The sequence below is a fragment of the Narcine bancroftii genome, chromosome 8 (genome assembly GCF_036971445.1).
Source record: "Narcine bancroftii isolate sNarBan1 chromosome 8, sNarBan1.hap1, whole genome shotgun sequence".
NCBI lineage: Eukaryota > Metazoa > Chordata > Chondrichthyes > Torpediniformes > Narcinidae > Narcine > Narcine bancroftii.
In genome coordinates, this window is record NC_091476.1 from 35,713,243 (window position 1) to 35,731,062 (window position 17,820).

At 38.8% G+C, this 17,820-nt stretch overlaps 1 long non-coding RNA gene across 1 annotated transcript; it reads right to left on the reverse strand.

Moving 5' to 3' along the window:
- Positions 1 to 5,365: 5,365 nt before the first annotated feature.
- LOC138741713 (uncharacterized) lies at positions 5,366 to 13,162 on the reverse strand. The gene is made up of 2 exons (XR_011343696.1): positions 13,088 to 13,162; positions 5,366 to 5,793 (listed from the first exon to the last, which is right to left on the reverse strand). It is a non-coding gene; the product is annotated as an uncharacterized lncRNA (long non-coding RNA).
- Between the last annotated feature and the right edge of the window lie 4,658 nt (positions 13,163 to 17,820).

Below are 17,820 nucleotides of genomic sequence, written 5' to 3' on the forward strand. Positions count from 1 at the left end.
CTGCTCAATCTATTACTGACACAATGCATATTTAATTACAAAAAGGAAATTTTACTCAGCATGCGGCAAATTACTGGAAAAGACAGAAGGCACAAAACAAGCTTTAATGTAGTTTCTTTTTTCATTAACATGCGATGATAATACACTTTATTATGGTGGTGGAAAAGGTGCTTCAAATACCTGAAACGATAACACAGAGTAATGTAATAAGATGAATTGGGAGAGCACTTTATAATCATGTTCCACAATATCTATTACTAAGTGCATTTGTATTGACTGAATTTGGTTTTTATTTTCCTGAGGACAGAGACTTCTTTCTCCCAGTCTTCTGGGATCTAGATCCCATCCTTCCCTGGTTAGTTTGTTATGCATGTCACACCCAAGAGAGTGAGTGGCTGTAAATTTCCCAAACTGCATGCTGTGTATGAGGTCCTGAAGGCATCAGCTTGTAATGGGAATGCTGAAACATTCCTCAGGTGTTTACTGCATAGTACTACAGATGATTAGGATGGTGGTCATTTTGTTGGCATAATAAACTGCTGTTTGGCCAAAAAAATACAGAGAATTAGAGTTGTGAAAAACACCTGCATTGCAAAAATCTGTACTAAAATGAAGTGTAGTAAGATCTGCCCTGGTCAGTGGCATGACAACTGTAAATAAATCACGCCAAGGAGCTGTGATGCAGAGATCGACCTTAAAGAGGCCACACATATTTTATTTCAGTTTAACCAACATCAAAAAGCAAGATCCCTCAAGGAAAAATAGAAACATTTTCTAATATATTTCTTGGTCAGAGGTTTTTTGTGGGCAACTGACTCAATAGCAGTTAATTATTATATTGATTGGACTTACAGGGAAATCTTTGAATATCATTCCCTCAATTTTTATTGTAATTTGAAGCTGCTGTCAACTTAAAAGCCATTTTTTATTCAGAATAAATCCAAAATGGAGCTGTCAGAGACCAGGATCATCATCCATGATTTACACGGTGGCAATGTTATGCAGAATTTGATTTGGAGTAATGTTAGGAGCATCATTTTACATTGAACTGCACAAGAACAGGTTTTAGAGGCTTCAATGTAATCACATGGCAGACAATGAAAAATGTAAGCTGTTGTTAAGACAGTTTTAAATGGATACACACACCCATGTGCACACACATGCGCGAGCACACACACACACACACACACACACACACACACACACACACACACACGTGCACATGTACAAAGACATCTGGAAATATAAGCAGAAGGAACAAGTTAATGGTCGTTTAGGACCTTTTTGAGACTCGTGAATATTGGGGCTTTTAATCATTTTGGGATCTGATCTGTACTAGTAATGATTTTAAATAAGTTTGCATTCTATTATGTCACACTCAGTTGCAAGTTTTAAAATGACCCAGTAGTTAAGTGAAACATAGCTCAATATTCATTAAGTTATAAGACCATGGGATATCTTTAAAATTCCAGAAATGCAGAATAAAACTTCTGAAGCACATTTCAAACCAATTGAATTAAATAAATGTTGGCAGGGTATTGGCAGGATATTGTGCTAGAACATTTCAGTGGCTCAAAAGCCATAAATAATCCAAAAAAAAGCAGTCTGAACACTTTTTTTTAAAGCTATATAGAACTCTAAGCCTTTTTTAGCTGGTCAGTACTGAATCATTAAACCCACTGGCTGCACAAAGATCTACAACCCTACCAAAAAAAAAAATTAATTTCTTTACATTATGATGTTGCGAGTTCATGGGAATAGATTGAAAGAGCCACCTGTTGAAATCTTCCTCATTTGGCCATTGCTGGCAATCACCATCTATCATCCCTCCCCTAACTGGTGCTGATGCACAGACATCCAAACATCCTGGAAGTAGAGCACGTCAAAAGAATTTGTTGATCCAAACCAAGGCTTTTATTAACTAAAAGACTGGAGCATATCACAAGTAGGTCGACCAGTCCAGAATGACCTGGTCTGGCTAGGAGCAACCCTTTAAGTCCTGCCAGTAGGTCTTAAAGGGTACTCAGCCAATCACAGTCATCCTACACTACAATCTGTACATATACACATTGGTGATAGAATCTGTACTATCACACTGGATTAGCCATGAGGCTGAGAATTAGCAGGGTCTGTGGTTGCACAGCAAGGTTTCCGTGCCTTGAAAGCTTGCCTAAGAGCACGGACATCTGGCAAAGCTCCTCCCTCCAATTGTATCAGCTGCAAAAATTGGAAGGGTTTTTTTCTCTCCTGTGTAGAGAAAAATCCCTACAACACACGGTATTAAAAAAAGTTATTAATTTTTAAGTCATTTAATTTTTAAATCAATTTTTAATTAATTTCTGAAATTAATTATTTCAGAAATTGCTGCAAATATTCTCAAAACTGGACTACAACTGTGGAAAGAGAAGTAGTTAACTTTCAGTGAGATATAATGCTGCTGGAGTAACTCAGCAGGCCTCACAGAAGGTAAAGATATATTACCGATATTTCAGGCCTGGGCCCTTACTCAAGGTATGACTTAACTTTCAGGCCAAGGTATGACTTAACTTTCAGGCCAATGTTTTTCTTTACAGCTGTTGACTAACTTAATGAGTGTTTTTGCCATCTTCTGTCTTTAATTCAGATTTCTATATTTCTGCATTTATTTTGGATTTTCAGCATTAATAGTTAAGCTCATTAAAGCAACAATACAGACTAATTAAGGAAAGTCCTGTTCTAAACTTCAGCTTGCAATGCCCATTGAAATATATGGAGCCTGAGGATCTAACAGGCACATTAGGAATTCTTACCATAATGGGGTTCTATATTGGAGAAGTGCAGACAAAGTACAGATTTAGTGTTCCATGTCAGTCCATTGGGGTTTGACTGTGTACATGCAAAGCTGCAGGAATAAATGTTGCTTAATGTGGTAAATGCTGATGGTTTCATTCAAAACCATCGGACAGTTGGGTAAATCTTTGCACCAGGAAGTCACTCTAAATTGTGAATGTGAATATTTAATGTATGATGTTTTACTTAATGTAAAATTAGTTGTAACGATGTAGGCTTGGAATGTCATTGCAGAAGTTCCGGCAATACTGCCATTTGTTAACACAAATGGCAGTGCTGCCACTGGTACGGACCCATGGGGAGTGGGGAGTGGAGTCACAGCATTTCTCTACTGCCTATTCCAACTACTGACAGCTCTGAATAGGCTTTAAACAGCCCATTAAAGGAGTCAGCAATGGTTTATTTTAACATCCATGGTCTGGGCCCAAGATGGTGGTGCCTGTGTTTGGTAGAGGCCTCGAGGAGTTACATACTCCGGGCAAACAGAGGACCAGTGCAGGGCATCAGAAAACATGGAGAACACCTCCTAGAGAAGGAGAAGCAGAGGAGATGACCCAAAGGACAGTGACCATGGTGACGAACCAGAGAGGGGTTCTGCGGCTGAAGAACACACAGGCTGTTGGTGACTCAATGAGAGGAACCCACATAAGCTGCAGGCTTCTGGCAAATCTGGTCAAGGGAATCGCACCACACGACAGACTGCAGGAGACTGGCTCAAAACTGGCTGAAGGGGTACCAGGTATCAGAACTGGGATATGAGAGGGTATTGAGGGTGCTGAAGGGTTCCTAATCATCTCAGAGGTTGGGATCTGCAGTTCAGGATGCCAATGGTTTGGACCAAAGTCTGTGCAGCTGTAGAGTCTATGGGAGTGCTGGTGGTGAATCCACGGACACTCAATTACTCTGAAGGGACTCGCTTTTGCTTCTCTTTCTCTGACTGTAAATGATGCCAGGTAATTTCTGCTAATGGCAAATCTTTGTCTGCCTTATGGCAGATGAAATGCACTTTTGTGTAATATTACATACGTTTTATTACATGACAATAAAAGAATCTTAAATCTTGATAATTATCAACTGTTTCACTGACTACGGTCTACTAGTCTGCTCACATAACAATCTCTATCATACTTTGTGATGTATATGACAAAATTGAAACAAAATTTAACCTTGATATTAAAAAAATTTAAAATATATACTGGTTATTTATGTTATAAAGTTACCCTGTGACATGGATTGGGTTTAATGGTTTCAGTCAATGGATCAGCTGCTCTGTTAGGGGTATTTCCATGAAGTCCACGATTGCAACAATCTCGTTCTAGATTTAGTCACATAACTTACTTGTCTGGGGCATAATTGGGAAGATCTTGGCAGCTGACAAAGTTATATATGCCACTAATTTCTCAAAAAGAACTAAGTTGATATATGCCTTATTGTCCACACATGCTGATTGATTTTACAGGATAAAGCTTGATACCTTTGTAATGAATTCATAAGCATGTGCAACAGCCTTTAGAAGCTGAAATTTATCAAAGAAAGTGTCCACATTGTCCATAACTGTGTCTATTTTATTGAGGGCTTTCCTCTATCTTTCAGGGGGTGAGTTTACAAAAATATACTTATTTATCTTCAACCAACTATGATAAGGAGAATGAGACTAATGATGTCATAAAAAAACATTGTCATTCCTTGGAGTTTATGGATCGAATCAAAAATCAAACCTCTCCATAGACTAAGCCTTCTGATTGGTCAGTTTCCAACCTGAAGTCATGTGATTTTATACCCCAGGCTAAGCCAACATTCAATTGGTCATCCAGCTCACCAGAAGTCATGTGACTGGGTCAAGTTCTAGCTCCAGGAGTATAAAATGCATCACGTGTATTACTCCTTTTCTTTTTGTTAGCCTGATTCTGTTTCTGACAGTCAGGTATGTCCTCTAAAGGTTGGGTTGCATACTTTGGGATAATTGTGGATAACCTGATTAAATTTGTTCATTTAAATCTATAGTTAGATTGCTCCTTTAATCTGTGTGCTGTGCTTATGTATCAGGGGTGGCAGCCTAAATACCTTCTCTAGATATTTGTAATTTAGTGAATGTACAAGCTCATGAAATCACTTTGTGGGTGGGTGTTCTTTTTCCAGTTTTGCTTGCTCCAAAAGGTAAATAAAATTTGTGTTTTGATGCTAACATGTGTCCAGGGTGGAGCCCTATGAAACAGTTGCCTTAATCCACACCACCACGTTAACTCAAAGGGATAACTCAGATATTTATCTCCTGTAATCTGAATGGGTCAAGGCAAATGGTGGCAAATTACAGTGGAAGATTGTGGGTTCCATTTGACTCAGTGGATGTTTCCTAGTCACAACTCAATTGATATGTTTTGGTCTAAGTTACATGAACAGTAAGAGCAATTGATGGACTGCTTATGAAGATTAGAAACAAGTCATTTTTGAACTGGGAAAATAATCTTTCAGAAAGTAAATTGAAACAACATTGGCCATTTCTTTCATATGACATGAAAAACCACACACTCAGATCACCTGTCCATCATTTTACTATGCCACCCTTTGGGATGCCAAGTGGAGAGTGAGGTACACCCCCAACAAAAGATCTGAATGGCAGATTGATAGCATGAGTTCCAAATTTTAGGAAAACTGGTCACATTTTTCTGGCTGCTCACTGCAGTTGTATGTTTGGATTCTGCTGCGGACTGTGCACTGTCATTGATTGAGGTCCAAGTCCGAGGACTTGATTGTAGAGTTAGTGATAATGGATGTGTCCCACATTTTTTGTACTTGTACAGTGGGTCTGTAACTAAACACAGATGTTGGCTGCTTTTTTTTCAGAATGGCCAGCATGAGGTTAAACACTATTACATGGCAAGCCTTTTCCAGGAGAACATTGGTCTTCATACAAAGTTGACGAGTAGGAGTTGCCACTTCATTTAGAATATCTTCGTTCTTTTCCTATTTAAGCCAAAATGCAAAGAGGCATCCAAAAAAAATTGGTAATTTACTTTTGATTATTATGTTCAAGCACCCATCATCAGTTTTAGATCCATTAATTTATTATAAATAATTGCTATCAGTCCACCATGAGAAAACTTTAAACCAAAAAAATAAATCAAAGATATTGGTTTTGGGAATTCATGAAAAATTAGAAAGTTTGGACTTGAAACCTGAATCCAAGATAAAGGGTTGAAAAAAAGATTCTTTCTAATAGGCTAGCAAGAGAAACATTGAGATAAGCAAAGAATTTCCTGAATTGTGCCCATATTTTCAGCCCGTGCCTCATTATTCATACAATCAGTTTAACTTACCCTTAACTACTATCAGGGGTAATTTGAGAAGGAGAACAGTCCAAAACGATGATTATTGCAGATGTTTGTCTTGGGAATTAGTGTGACCTTGAAAGTTGAGAAGAATATCAGAAATACAAATAGTCAAATGCAAGTAAATCTTGCATGAATATTTGTAAATATGTCCTGTGTAAGTGTTTTTCAAACAGGAAGGTTTGAAAAAGAAAGAATAATGTCCAGGCAAGATGCCAGAGTAAGGATCTGAGGATGAGTTTTGGATCTCTAGTTTGACTGTCCATTATATTTTGTCTATGGTTTGTGTATAATCTCAACAAAGTCAGTTTTGTCCAAACCATACTGTTGGCCAACAGCTGGGAATCAAATCTCCCACACATTTTGGTAGGATACAAGGAAACCTTAACATCTCACAGATGATTCTACTCTCACATCCAGCTTCCAAATTGTATATTCTCCATCTTGGCTTTAATCCTGTTCTACTGCTGTTGAGATCTTTCTCCTGAATGGTCATTTTAGGGTCAGCCAGAAACTGAGCTCAGCATCTACAAACAGCTTTCAACCCCACATCCTCTCTGAGGAAATGCAAGCTTATTTCTACTCCTTAAGACTTGCCAGGTTCCACCCTGATCTTAACTCATCTAAAAATGGAACCTTATTCCATCAGTCAGAACTTCCGGGATCTGGCTTCTGCCTGTAAATCCTGCCCTACCGCAATGATGCAAAGGGCAGTCTTAATGACCTGTGCAGATGGAAACTAGTGTTTTGGTGGCACATAACTGAGATTCTATCCCTGCAACTGCCCTGGAAGCTCCTGATGGGGCAGTTAATGTAGTGGTTAGCATAACTCTATTATAGCACTAGCAACCTGTGATTGAATCTGCCATTGTCCATAAGGAGTTTATACGACCATGTTAGTTTTCTCTCTGTGCTCCAGTTTCCTCTCACTTTCCAAAGGTGTGTCAATTGGGTGGATGGGTGTTTTTGGGTGGCATGGTCTTGTGGGCCAGAAAGACCTGTTACTGTGCTGTCTCTCTTCATGTAAACATATTATAAAATATAAAGACATAGCTGGAGGCAGAACTTGTGTGTGATGACCATTCTCAAATATTACTGATGTTCAAAGCCATATAACATAAAAAATATAATTTAGCAAATAACATTTATTCAAATGTTAAAAAATAAACAAATTTTTAATAACTATTAAAAGATTTAGGAATAATTTAATCTAAATTAAAATGATTAAAATTTTGTCTCTAGACTAGAGCAATTAAGCAAAGAATCAAGCAATTAAAAATAATGATGTAATCTGCTTTAATTGCACTGTTAACTAATAATAGAATATCATCATCTTTGAATGGTCCAAAGGGTAACATTTTGCCTTAATAACCCCCAAAGACATTAAATTGTCATTGTGTTCAAATTTTTCTTGCTCTAACCTCCTGCAACATCGTGAACTTTAATCTCTTTTGCTTTCATTCTAATGATGTATGGTTTCCCATTTTTCTTCACACGATAATAAAAAGTCATATGGCTCACTATCAAATAACTTAAGAGTTCAGTTTTGCAATAAGCCTACTTTTTTAAGGAGATACAATAAGGAGAGGGGAGCATCAAGCAGGTTTGTGTCAATTTCTGATTTGATTACCTCTTGCTTAGAAAGTACATTTGTCTTTCACAATCTTTTTTCATGCTCATTCTCTCTCATTTCGCATTCCATCCCATCAGCGTGGTCTCACTTGTTCAGCATCTTCAACAAGACCTGTGCAGTAATCTCACCCAGTGCTCCATACTATCTTGCACTGCATGTGACATCCCACACCTGGCATCCTATACTGAATAGTCTCAGTGCTACAATTGCATGCTGTACATCTCCACACACCAACACCTCATCAATCCTAGTACAGTTGCACTCACGGAGCCAACTATCCTTTATTTATTCACCTTGGAAACCCGTTCTCATTTTCCTCACCTCGGTTATTTGGTTCCTCAATCCAAAATGTACTGGTGGTTGTAGGTTAATTGGGTGTAATTGGGCAGCCTGGGCTCGTAGGCCAAAATGGTTTGTTACTGTGCTGTATGCCCAAGTTCAATCCTTTAATATCCCAAATTTAAAATTCCCATTTAATAAATTTACTCCTTGCAGATAAGTAGCCTTAAACTATTTTATATTTTTCATTTTTTTTTTCTCTGGCTATTTTGATGTTTCTACTTGATTATATTTTTTTCAGCCTTGCTTTATCCTGAGGGGTCTTCTCTAATCCCCTTCCTGTCTGTCTCCATCTCATTCTCTTTCTTTAAAGCCAACTCTTTGATCGTCCTTTGATCACTTCATCTAATTTGTTTTGCTTGCCATTTATACAGTTTATTGTTATGCCTCTGTTAGATGCCTTAGATCATGGTTCTGCAGGATATCTGCTCCTTTGTAATTATATGCAGTGTTATTGTGTACAAGCACACAGGAGCATCAGACGAGGAATGGCTATTCAGTCCTTTAAACATGATCATTAATTTAATAAGGTGTGACATAATTACAAAAATCTTTTTTTAATGTTCCTAATAACTTTGGTTAATAATAATAATCAATTAATTTCAGATTCATCAACTCCATCTCTACCTGTGTTAACTTGGGAAAACTGCTAACGTGTTAAGGGGAGTGAAACACAGAAGTTTGTAGACACGTTGAGTGTAGTAAAAGCACACCAAAATGCTGGAGGAACTCAACTGGTCTGTTCAGGGTCTATAGGAGACAAAGATATATGGCCAATGTTTTGGGCTTGAACCCTTCTTCAAGGAATAAGTCAGAAGCAGGAAATTTCAAAGTCTCAGAACTCTAACAATAGGGGAGGAATCCAGACCAACTAAAGGTGTTAATTGGATATGATAAGGGATGAGGTCAGAATTTATCAGGTTGTAAAAGGAGAAGGAATGGAGAGGCAGATAGGGAAAGGTGATGTAGGGGGGGGAGGAGAAAGTTGGGGTGAGGGGTGGTGTTTAATGAAAGCCAGATAAGTCGATATTAATGCTATCCAGTTGGAGGGTGCCCAGTCAGAAGATGAGGTGTAGGTCCTCCATTTTGTGGGTGGTCTTAGACTGGCAGTGCATGAGACCATAGACAGACATGTCAGCAAAGGAATGGAATTGAGATTTGAAATGGGTGGGTACTGGAAGATTCACGCTATGGTGGTGGACAGAGCTGAGCTGCTCAACAAAGCGATCTCCCAGTCTATGTCCAGTCTCTTTGATTTAGAGGAGACCCACCTCACCCTGGTCATCCTCTCCTTCCATCGGGCAAAATATACCTACGCTTGGAAACATGAATATCCAGAATTAAGGAGACTTTCATCCTGTCATTCTCAAATGTATCTCTCACTGGCAATAGATAATGCATACATACATTTAATTATACCAGTGGCTCTCACCCTTGTATTTCCACTCACTTACCACTTTAAGTAATCCCTTACTAACCACAGATCACCTATGTTTAGTAAGGGATTATTTAAGGTGGTATGTGAGTGGAAATAAAAGGTTGAGAACCATTGATCTGAATCCTGCAGTGTTTTTACATATTTCTATATTCCCTGCAATATTTAACATTATAAAACCTCTCCCTAAGCTGTAGTCTTATTTATTTGTTCACTTTTTACTATAGTATTACATGTTTTAAGTTGACTTGCCTGGATAGCACACAAAACCAAGCTTTTTATTGTATCTTAGTACATGTAACAATAACCAATTCAATTTGATATAACTTGTAAAACAACCTAGAATTGCCACCTGGGTGTCAATGTATTTAAATCCAGTGCTGAAAGATATGGTTCCAATGTTTTGATGACATCCCATTGACTAAGGTGTTCTAATAACAGCTGTTGTTATTTCCTGGGAGCAGTAGGCAGTCTGCACTTCTCTTCGCATTACTTTTAACCTGATCTTAACGGAGCAGACCTCCCAACAAGAGCTTCCTGAAGGAAGCTGCCTGAATCTGATTGCTGCAGCTCGAGTCACTAACTAAACCCCAAAGAAATGCTTTGACAGCCGGTTAAGCCACATTGCCTGCAGAATTGCAGTGAAAGCTGTCAGCTGGTGTAAATATTTGTAAGTGTTTCAGGTCTAGTATAGTGGAGGCAGACTGCAGGATACTGACACTCCCCAGCTGGACATCATGAGAAGTTCACCACTAGAGGTGGTTTAGTTTCATTCCTCTGCCTTTATTATTCTTCTGCAGAGAAGTGCAACATTGCCAATTGCTTCATGGCCTCCAGCATTTGATCTCTTTGCATTTGTAGGGTGGAAGTGAAATCAGAAATGCTCTGTTGGATGTTCTGGCATTGCTAATGCAGGCCACTGGAATCCATCACAGATAATGCAGATGGATCTAATTAGATGCCAAATCCATTGCCTAATCTAATGACAAAACAGAGATGACAGATGTAGAAGATAAATCCATTGCTATGATGGATTTATCTTCTATCACATCTGGCTGCTCTATTTTTTTTCTTTATCTCAGTATCCACACACCAACCTTTGCCCAGATCTACTGACACTCATTTTAATGTAACAGATAGAAAATGCTTGGCATATGAGAATTCTTTGTGTAGGCTTGGGATGCATTGCTGTTTGCTACTTCCATCTCATCTTGGAAGAACACATCTGAATTTCATTTAATTTACAAGATTAGAGAAACGTTTCAGTCCTTCAGCTCTGATGTAACATTATTAAATGGAAGTTGTATAATGAGAATTTTAAATTGAGACAAAAATATGCAGCTCCTTGTTAACAGATACTTGAAGTGTGATGATAACATAACAATATTCTCCATTTTCAAGTGACATGTCATAAAACAACTGCCATCATGAGCTGAGCTGTTGGTTGAACAAAGCTGTTCAGGTACTTACTAATTCTCAGAGTTATGGTTGCACTTCATCCATGTACAGGCATTTATAGGGATGTAAGGAAATTCCTGTGATGGCAAACATCCTTATTAAATGGGCAAATGGTTGATTACTTAAGAGTGTGGACCTTGGGCTCCAAATCCATACATCTCTCAAGGTCACCATGTAGTTGGATAGGATAGTTAAGAAGGCCTGTGAGATGTTGGGTTTCATTAATCGGGGGATGGAGTTCAAGGGTTGAAAGGTCAAATCTCCAGTGAGACCACACTTAAAGTATTGTGTTCAGTTCTGTCACCTCTTTATAAGAAGGATGTAGAAGCTATGGGGAGGGGGCAGAGAAGATTTACCAGGATGTGGCCTGGTTTGGAAAATAAGTCTTGAGGCAAGGTTAGCAGAGCTTGTCTCTGGAGCGAAGGTGGATGCGAGGAGACTTAATAGAGGCCTACAAGGTTATGAGAGGCATAGACAGCCAACATCTATTTCCCAGGGCTGGAATAGCAAACACGAGAGGATATATGTACAAAGTGAAGGGAGGAAAGTTTAGGAGAGACATCAGCAATAATTTGTTTTAGAGTTGTGGGTGCCAGGAATGCCTTGCCAAGGACGGTAGTGGAAGCTGAAACATTAGAGGCATTTAAGATACATTTGACAGGTACTTTGATGGAAGAAAAATAGAGAGTTATGATGTAGGAAGGATTTAGTACTTTTTCTGGTGGGAATATCTGTCTCGGGACGACACCGAGGACCAAAGGGCCTGTACTATGCCATGTGCTTCAAATATGGGTTTATATAAAGTGTACATCTTGCCAGTGCTCTTTTGTAGCTGATCTGGAGAAAGCATGCTACTTTCAAGAACAGCAGTTTCATATGATGAGAATAATCACCAGCTGCTACTTGGTGCTGGCTGATCTCCCTGAAAGTATTGGCATTTATGATAGGAAAATACTTTCAAAGAGCTTTTGACCCCAGAAATTGTCTCTTAGTTCGGAGGAGTTCTATACTGTAGTGTTGCTGTCAGGTCATTGACTTAGGAGCCAGAAACTTCAACCATTGATCCAGAGAAATAGGCATAGATATCACCATAGAAACTTGGACAATTAAGTAACTAAATTTAAATGTTAAATATTTTAAATTTAGACATATAGTGCAGTAACGGGCACTTCTGGCCCACAAGCCCATGCCACCCAATTATACCCAATTGACCTACAACCCGGTACATTTTGAACGGTGGGAGCATCTGGAAGAAACCCACTCAGACACGGGGAGAATGTACAAACTCCTTACAGACAGTGTTGGATTCAAACTCTGGTCATGAACGCTGGAAATATAATAGTGTTGCGCTAACTATGCCACCAAAACTCTGGAATAACAATAAAAAGCTCATCACCAGTAACGAACATGAAACTGTGATGAAACCCATTTAGGCCATTCAGCTTGTCAGCCTTTGCAGTTTGCAAGAGAGATGGAGACCATCTTCCAACAGAGCATTTCTGACATTATTTTCATTCACCTGCAATGCACATTCATGTCCTGTTAAAATGCGATGAGATGATCTTCTGAACTATCACTGTAAGCCAATAAGTCCAAACTCCTCATCTTCTAGGTGACCCTTTTCTCGCATTCCCTCTACAATCCTAATTTAAGTTGTGCCCATTGCTTTTCGAATCCCTTCCCTTCTGTTTAAATCCTTATTTCCAATATCTAGGCCTCTATTCATGTGGTACACCTCATTTAAGTCCCCTTCAACATTTATAAATCTTCTCTGTTCCCTCTCTGATGCAATCACATATTTTCTCTACTGCAATGATCAGGAATGTATGCACTACTCAATATAGAGCCTGACTGCTTTAGCAAGGCTAATAAAGTAAGGTATCCCATAAGCATTTTTAAATTACTTTTGAGTTGTCCTGCTGCCTTTTGACGCGTATTCCAAGTTCCCTCTGCTCCTCCACACCACCCAATGTCCCAATTAACCTACAACCCTGGTATGTTTCGAATGGTGGGAGGAAATTGGAGCCACTGGGGAAAACCCATGCAGACACAAGGAGAACGTACCTACTCCTTATAGCGTAGGATTCAAATCCCAATTCCAATTGCTGGCACTGTAAAGGCGTTGCTTTAACTGCTACATTGGACATTTCCTTGCCCTGTGCCTCCCCAAAAGCATTATTACCTCACACTTTCCTAGGTTAAATTTTGTGAGACCCTTATCTCTTCCCCTAAATCTGCCAACCATCTATATCACCCTACAGATTTTCTCCTTGTTGTCAAACACAGACAATTTATGTATCATGTCCAAGCATTATTATGCTCCTACAGTTCAGATGAAGCCATTAATATATAATACAGAAAGCTTGTCACATAAACATCCATCCACCATTTTTTTTCCTTCCTATCACAGACCCAGTTTTAGATTCAATCTCTCCCTTGGATTTCACTTTCACCTTTGAGTATCCTGCCATGTAAGACAAACTCCAAACCCCAGCCGGTGTGGAATGCTTTTAAAATCTCCCAGGCAGGAGTTTCCTCTCTTGTCAACTTGTGAGCTGTCTTGGAGTACTAATACAATGCATATTTTTTCACCAGGTGAGTTCGCGCATGGTCTGGGTCTTAACCTAGTTTGTGTCACATGCCTGCTGACTGACTGCTTTATTGAGGTCAAGATTGAACCTGCTGCTGAGGCACCAGATCTATGTGCTGCTCCACTGTGTGACTTGGCTGGAAGCCTGAGAAAAGCATAAACAGAAGAAGCAAAATGCCAGTATGGTGAAACATTCCATCAATCTCTTTCCCTGTCAAGTGGAGTGGGGAACATCATAGGCCACATGTGTTAACAATGTCCACTTACCATTTACATGAATCATTAAAAGCACCATAGTATTTATCATGTGGATTCCTTTGCTTCATCAGTTCTTTTGCATGTTAAATTTCATCTATATATTTAGAAACAAATATTGATTTACAATATCCATACAAAATTTTCACATCTCAAAAATGAAATTTTTAGGATGTATCTCATTTTAGGCAATAATCCCAAGTGGTTCATTCACAACTCATCAACTGAAAAACTTAAATCCAAAGAAAGCTGGAAGGTGAAGAGAGATTTGGCAGACAGTTTTGGCAACTGCAAGCTAATCCCAAAAGCACAAGTCTTAAAAGATGCAATAACTATGCAGTTATTGTTCCTGATTCTAATTCACTGCAACTGGACCAGAATCTGAATTGTAGCCAATAACATCTGGACACTTAATAGGACCAGCTCAATTGGCTTATTGCTTGAATTGGATGCTAGGTTTTCTTTTTCCTTGAAGGTACACACATTATCGGGCTTCACTGCAATGCTCCTAATCTAGTGCTGTGAATTCTGTGGTTTTTTTTCAGCTTTAACATCTAACCAGTTGCATGGCAGATAATTGTCCTGTGGGAACATGGGCTTCAATCACCGCTGAAGTGATGACTGAGATTCAGGCATCAATCTGCAAAACAATTCAATTTGAGTAAAAGTTGGGAGAAAAAAAAAGGTCTAATTGGGTCTCAGAGCCTTTCACTCTAGACCTCTAGCCTTTCCTGTAACAACAGCATTTACTTTCTGGATATGCCTCAAGTGTTTATTCAGCTGGTGAGAAAGTTGAAAATGCTTCCACAAGACAGGGTAATATATATCTAATAGTTTATATATTTCTTCATTATGTTGGTTCAGTTGTGTGCATGAAAAGTTGCATATTTGATATAGCTGCACCTACATTGAGGCAGGTTGTGAAGATAGTCTTGAATAATGTACATTGCTTTATTTAAAATAACTAGGTTTTTTTTACTGAAACAAGGGTGATGCCATTGATACGGAATGGGAATCAGAACAATGCATAGATCTGAGTTTGATCAATTACCTGATGCATCACATGATCAACTATAACTGTAAAATAACTCATGCAGATCAGAAATATGCTAGGTTTGGTGCCCTGTTTGAGCTGAGGCTTCTGACCATGTCAAAGTTATTCTGATTCATTTGTGATTTCCACGATTACAGATTTCAGATTTATTGTCAGTGTACATACATGAAATTGCATGCAACTCTGAGATGCTTTTTTCCTATGGACAAGGCATAATTACCACTCATTGGCAATGCATAAAATTGTACTCGGGAAGATGCATATACATGAAAGCAAAAAAAAAGAAATTTAAACAAACTATACAATGCTGGGAGAAAAAAATCATTAAAGAACAAAGGTCCTACTGCTTGTCAACTCTGTACAGGCTGTAAATGGTGGCTTTATTTAAAAATACTGCAACTGCGGGGTCTGCACCCAAGATAGCAGTGCCTATGATCGGCGGCACCCACATGGAGTTAGACTCCGCGGAAGCAGAGGACTGGGACAGGGCATCAGAAGATTGGAAGACCACCCCCCATTTGAGAAGAAGCAGAGGAGATGACTCACGGGATGGTGACCAAGGCAGCAGAGCAGTGAGGGGTTCCGAGGCTGAAAACACAAATGGTAGGCTGTTGGGAACTCGAGGCAAAGAGCTCATGCAGGCCGTGGGCTGCTGGAGACTGCAGTCAAGGGATTCACACTGGGCTGGAGACAGGTATCGAATCTAGGATGCAAGAGGGCACTGAATCATGTCAGAAGTTTGGATCAGGAGTTTGTGTTGCTGATGGTTTGTACTGGACTCTGTATGGCTGCAAGGGTGGTGAGAATGCTGGAGGCAAATCCATCTGACTCTGGGGATGGGGGCTCTCTTTTGCTTCTCTTTCTCTAACTGTAGGAGACAATTTCTGCTGATGGCAAATCTGTTGCCTGTGGCAGATGGAAAAAAAAACAATTTAATGACAATAAAGTGAATCTTGAAAACAAAGAGTCCTTAAAAGAATCCCTGATTGAAATTTTGTGGAGGGGTAGCAGCTGTTCTTGAACCTGGTAGTACATGACTTGTGGTACCTATACCTCTTTCCTGATGGTAGCAAGAACAGAGCGAGCGCTGGGTAGTGTGGGTCTTTGGTTGTTGCTGCTCTTTGATGGCAGAGTTCCCTGTAGAAAGCCTTGAGGGTGGGGAGGGTTTTGCATGTGATGTCCTGGGCTGTGTCCACAACCTTTTGCAGGGTTTTATGCAGAGGCTTCTCTAATGTCGAGTTTATTTTAAAATTGTACTACTTGGTAAAATTGTCCCTCCTGATTCTTCCTACATAATCCTTCTGCAAGATGCCACAACATTGTTTACATCCTTTCTAAATGTCATTTTAAATTTTGACAATTATACCTTGTACACAGTGTGCTATTCATTAATATATGAATTTTAAATTTTATGAATTTAATATTTTTAAATTTAAATTTAAACATACAGCATGGTAACAGGTCATTTCAGCCCACAAGCCTGTACCGCCCAATTATACCCAACTGACCTACAACTCCTAGTATATTTTGAATTACACCCTGCAATTGTTAACACTGTACGGATTTCCATCAATTTCCCTGGACCCTTTGCTTCATCCAACAGCGCATTCCTTTGTATGTTGCCCCAGTGCTCCATGTATCCCTGCAACTGGTTCTTCCTTTTTTTAAATTTTTTTAAATTTTTTACACAATAAACCATATTGACCAAAATACATACAGACATTTTTCTCTTGAATATATACAGTGTCATTTTCTCCCCTTTTTCCCCCCTCCCTTCCCTCCCTCCCTCTCCCTCCATCCCTATTATTCAAAGTTCAATCTATAAGATACATTAAATCCGTTAAACAATGTCGTCACATAATAAAATAAACAAGAAATTTTTATCTTTTACTTTTATATACTGAGTCAGTTCATTTTGTTGTCTTCTCCTTCTGTCATTTTAGGTGGTGGAGGTTCATGGTAGGATTTCTCTGTTGTATTTCATGTATGGTTCCCATATTTGTTTGAATATTGTGATGTTATTTCTTAAATTATGTTATTTTTTCTAATGGAATACATTTATTTATTTCTATATACCATTGTTGTATTCTCAAGTTGTCTTCTAATTTCCAGGTTGACATAATACATTTTTTTGCTACAGCTAGGGCTATCATAATAAATCTTTTTTGTGTTCCATCCAAATCGAGTCCAAATTCTTTATTTCTTATATTACTTAGAAGGAATATCTCTGGGTTTTTTGGTATATTGCTTTTTGTGATTTTATTTAATATCTGGTCCTTTAATTAAATCACTTGTCTGACCTCAACCATAATCTTTAAGGAAGAAATTTAAATTTAAATTGTTGACATACAGCACAGTAGCAGACCATTCGGCCTATGAGTCCATGCTGCCAATTTACATCCAAATAGCCTCCACCCCGGTATGTTTTGAACGGTGGGAGGAAACTGGAGCCCCCAGGGAAAACCTACGCAGACACAGGGAGAATGTACAAACTTCTTACAGACAGCACCAGATTTGTCGCGTTGAGCTAACCACTATGTTACACTAAATGTATCACCCATTTAATAATGATTCATGAAACAGAAATGCTGGAAAAACTCAGTCAAGGAGCATCTGTGGAAAGAAACCATCACATTTTGGAACACTCTGTTATTCAGTTGAAATTAAAATATTGCAAGGAAATGGTGGGAATTGGGAATATGGTGAAGAATATCATTGTTGAAAGGACTTCAGATGTGAGCAATTACTGATCCACTTGCCTATTAGTCCATTAGTTAACATGCTGCCCTTGAATCATGTTATTTACAACACAAAATATGTCCAGTTACACATTGAAAAGTGAAGAGAAACTGAATGTGCCAAGAAATTTAAAATAAAATCTTAGTCCTAGAGATATTC